The 4,927-nt window shown below is 45.4% G+C and overlaps 1 pseudogene across 1 annotated transcript; it reads left to right on the plus strand.

The window, feature by feature from the left end:
• Positions 1 to 1,854: 1,854 nt before the first annotated feature.
• On the plus strand, positions 1,855 to 3,580 carry LOC101018426 (annotated as a pseudogene). The gene has a single exon (XR_645583.3). The product of XR_645583.3 is annotated as a peptidyl-prolyl cis-trans isomerase A pseudogene (transcript).
• Positions 3,581 to 4,927: the final 1,347 nt, after the last annotated feature.

The raw sequence follows: 4,927 nt of genomic DNA on the forward strand, positions 1-4,927 counted from the left end.
CAGAAATCCTGACTTGCCAGACTCAAGTGATCCTCCTGCCTCAGTCTCCCGAATAGCTGGGACTACCGGTGTGCACCACCATGCCTGACTAATTTCTTTTATTTTTTGTAGAGATGGGGTCTCGCCATGTGGCCCAGGCTGGTCTCAAACTCCTAGGCTCAAGTTACCTGCCCACCTCAGTCTCCCAAAGTGCTGGGATTACAGGGGTGAGCCTGTAATCTGTGCCTGGCCAAGAAACCACTTTCTTTGTTCATCCACAAGAAGCAACTCCTTATCTGTTCAAGTCTGATTATGAGATTGCAGCAATTCAGTCCCATCTTCAGGCTTAACTTCTAATCCCATTTCTCTTGTTGTTTCCACCACATCTACAGATACTTTCTCCATGCAAGTCTTGAACTTCTGAAAGTCGTCCATGAGGGTTAAAATCAACTTCTTCCAAACTCCTGTGAATATTGATAATTGATCTTCTCTTATGAATTATGAATGTTCTTAATGGCATCTCAAATGGTAAATCCTTTCCAAAAGGCTTTCAATTTACCTTGCCCAGCTCCATCAGAGGACTCATCATCTATGGCAGCTATTGCCTTATGAAATGTATTTCTCAAATAATAAGACTTGAAAGTAGAAATGACTCCATGATCCATGGGTGGTAGAATGGATGTTGTGTCACCAGACATGAAAACAACATTCAGGCCAGGCATGGTGGCTCACACCTGTAATCCTAGTACTTTGGAAGGCCAAGGTGGGTGGATCACTCGAGGTCAGGAGTTCCAGACCAGCCTTGCCAACATGGTGAAACCCTGTCTCTACCAAAAATACAAAAAACTAGCCAGACGTGGTGACACACACCTGTGATCCCAGCTACTCAGGAGGCTGAGGCAGGAGAATTGCTTGTAGCTGGGAGGCAGAGGTTGCAGTGAGCCAAGATCATGCCACGCCACTGCACTCCAGCCTGGGGGACAGAATGAGACTCCGTTTCAAAAACAAACAAACAAACAACAACATTCATCAACTTGTACATCTCCAGTAGAGCTCTTGGATGACCAGGTGCATTGTCAGTAAGTAGTAATATTTTGGAAGGAATCATTTTCCTAAGAAGTAAGTCTTAACAGTGGGCTTAAAGTATTCAGCAAACCATACTGTACACGGATGTGCTGTCATCCAGGCTTTGTTAGTCCATTTATAGAGCACAGGCAGAGTAGGTTTAACATAATCCTTAAGAGCCCTAGGACGTTTGGATTGGTGTGCTTGACTTCAACTTAAAGTCACCAGCTGCATTATCTCCCCACAAGAGAGTGAGCCTGACCTTTGAAGCTTTGAAGCCAGATATTGACTTCTCTCCAGCTATGAAAGTCCTAGAAGGCATCTTCTTCCAATAGAAGGCTGCTTGGTCTACATTGAGAGTCTGTTGTTTAGTGGCACCATCTTGATTGCCGGTCTTCGCTAGATCTTCTGAAGAATTTGCTGTAGCTTCTCCATCAGCATTTGTTATTTCACCATGCACTTTTATGTTATGGAGACGGCTTCCTTCCCTAAACCTCATGAACCAACCTCTGCCAGCTTCAAACTCTTCTTTTGCAGCTTCCTTACCTCCCTCAGCCTTCACGGAATTGAAGAGAGTTAGGGCCTTGCTCAGGATTAGGCTGTGGCTGCAGGGAATGTTGTGGCTGGCTTGATCTTCTATCCAAAGGACTAAACCTCTCTCCACATCAGCAAGGAGCTTGTGTCACTTTCTTAGCAGTCGTGTGTTCACTGGCATAGCACTTTTAATTTCCTTCAAAAACTTTTCTTTTTATTCACAACTTGGCTAACTGGCACAAGAGGCCCAGCTTTCAGCCTATCTCAGCCTTCACCATGGCTTCCTCACTAAGCTTAATTGTTTCTAGCTTTTGATTGAAACTGAAAGATATGTGATTCTTCTTTTACTTGAACACTTACAGGCTGTGGTTGTGGTTGGGTTTCAAAACTTGTTGAAACCCAACAATGTTGTTGTGTCTCAGGGAACGGGGAGGCCCCAGGAGTGGGAGGGAGACCAGAAAGGGCCAATCAGTGGAGCAATCAGAACACACACAACATTTATCTATTAAGTTCATCATCTTATATGGTGTCGTTCATGGCACCCCACAACAGTTTCAAGAATAACATCAAAGATCACAGATCACCATGAGAGATACCATAACAATGACAAAGTTTGAAACATTGTGAAAATTGCCAAAGCGTGACACAGGACAAGAAGTGAGCATGTGGTGTTGGGAAAATGGCGCTGATAGACTTGCTTGACACAGGGTTGCCACAAACCTTCAATTTGCAAAGATGCAGTCTCTGTGAAGCACGATAAAGGGGGGTACAAGAAAATGAGGTCTGACTGCCTCTGTGCGCTGTACGTGAAAACAAGCCTAATTCTCAAGAGACCTTGGCAGTGGCTGTTTGCTTTTGCAGCTGTTGAGGTTTTTTTTGTTTTTGAGTTTCGTCTTGTTTTTAAATAAAAATAAGGTGCTGGCACTCCTGTCGTGATAGTGTAGTCACTGCCTCTTCTCCACCTCCTTTTTCTGTACTCCCTAGACCCCTCTCTATCAGGCTACTGGAACCCACTCATGTCTTTGTACCAATTAGAGGAATTCTCCCTCTTTGGGCAGTCACACCTCGGTGAGTGGGTGGTGCCTTTGTGCTTCCCAAGGTGGATGCTGCCCTATGCCAGGACACAAAGCTTAGCAAACAGAATCTAAGCTGGGTTTTAACTTGATCACCTCAGCAGGCTGCTCTGTGCAGTGAACAACCTGCTCAACTGTGCAGGGCAACCTATTTCTCCACGACCTTCTATCTCTATACTAGCAAATATGAAAATCCAAAATGGGCTTTGCAGACGCTGCCACTGAGGAAAGTCCTGTACTACTAGCCATGGTCAACCCTACCATGTTCTTCGACATTGCCGTCGACGGCGAGCCTTTGGGCCGCATCTCCTTCGAGCTGTTTGCAGACAAGGTTCCAAAGACAGCAGAAAATTTTCGTGCTTTGAGCACTGGAGAGAAAGGATTTGGTTATAAGGGTTCCTGCTTTCACAGAATTATTCCAGGGTTTATGTGTCAGGGTGGTGACTTCACACGCCATAATGGCACTGGTGGCAAGTCCATCTATGGGGAGAAATTTGAAGATGAGAACTTCATCCTAAAGCATACAGGTCCTGGCATCTTGTCCATGGCAAATGCTGGACCCAACACAAATGGTTCCCAGTTTTTCATCTGCACTGCCAAGACTGAGTGGTTGGATGGCAAGCATGTGGTCTTTGGCAAAGTGAAAGAAGGCATGAATATTGTGGAGGCCATGGAGCACTTTGGGTCCAGGAATGGCAAGACCAGCAAGAAGATCACCATTACTGACTGTGGACAACTCGAATAAGTTTGACTTGTGTTTTATCTTAACCACCAGACCATTCCTTCTGTAGCTCAGGAGAGCACCCCTCCACCCCATTTGCTCGCAGTATCCTAGAATCTTTGTGCTCTCGCTGCAGTTCCCTTTGGGTTCCATGTTTTCCTTGTTCTCTCCCATGCCTAGCTGGATTGCAGAGTTAAGTTTATGATTATGAAATAAAAACTAAGTAACAACAACAACAACAAAAAAAGAAAATCCAAAATGTAGGTTAATGAACACTGTGAAAAACAAGGAAAAAACATCTCACTGCTTATGGTATTCCGTAGTGTGTGCACACTTTATATTTTTGAGTGGAGGGGGGTCATACAAGTCTGCACAAATATAGGACTTTCTCCTACTAAGTGAGTAGAGATGAAAATGTAAGTGTATTTGAGTTAGGCAAGTGTCATCCAGAATCAAGACCTTCCACGGGCAGCGGAGGGAGGCATTGGAAGAGCACTGAACTGTGTTAGCGTTTGCTTTTTACGCTATCAAGGAGATCACAAGAATGGTGCTAAAGTCAACATGTTCAAACAGTGTCACATCAGAACCCTGGGTGAGGGAAGGGTGTGTGGAATCACTCAAACGGCTTTAACACAGCAGCAGATGTAACACATACCAGGAAGACATGGTACGTCATTTAACTCATTCTCAGCTTTACATTCTCAGTCCTCAAGAAAAATTTTCAGATGGGCCGTCTTGCCATTTCCTAATTGAACACTGAGTAGTTATAACAATGGGAGCCAGTCATTATCATAAAGGGAACAACTTGGGCGCGATGTCCAAAACATAATCTTTCCCCTCGAGTCTAGTCTAGGTTAGGCACATAGAGCAAGAAGTGGGAAAGAATAAGAATATAAATATAAAGAGTCAGGACAAGGAGTCTTCTGTCAGGACAGGGGCTGGCCCTAGTGCCAGGAGGGCCAGGCTGTTGTCACCTTGTCGTGTTGTGCAGGGTTCCAGGTAGATCATGTACGGCCAGAGTGAGCTGGCCTTTGCTGTTGTAAGTTAACTGCGACATCTCATTGACCTAACTCTATGTGTCCAAAGTGAGTTGGAGGCACTCTGCTTCACACAGTCATGCAGGGATCGAGGGGATGTGCACTTCAGTGTGCTGACCACATCGTCTAACTGGAGGCATCCAGAGTTGTAAAGGCAGGAAAAAAAAAAAAGGACATGGAGAACCACATCCACTCTTAAGAGTCTTGGACCAAAGGGTGCTATTGGATCACTGTTGCTCCCAGACCATTGGTCAGTACTAAGCTGATGTCCCCAACCTAACGACAAAGGAGGCTGGGAAACAGGCAGGTGCAGATGGAATGTCTGGGGAGCACACTCCATGCCACGGTCCTCTTCACCAAATACTTGTCCTTGAGTGCCCATGCCCGCATTTCCATAGTGGACTAGCTATTCCTTGGGATTAGTGTTGCCCTTGCCCTCTCAGTGACTCTCTCTAAAATGCAGTGACTTGGGGAGGGATAGATCTCAGCTCTGTGATTTTGGGTGGCTTGCTCACCCT

Source organism: Papio anubis, chromosome 4 (assembly GCF_008728515.1).
Source record: "Papio anubis isolate 15944 chromosome 4, Panubis1.0, whole genome shotgun sequence".
Lineage (NCBI taxonomy): Eukaryota > Metazoa > Chordata > Mammalia > Primates > Cercopithecidae > Papio > Papio anubis.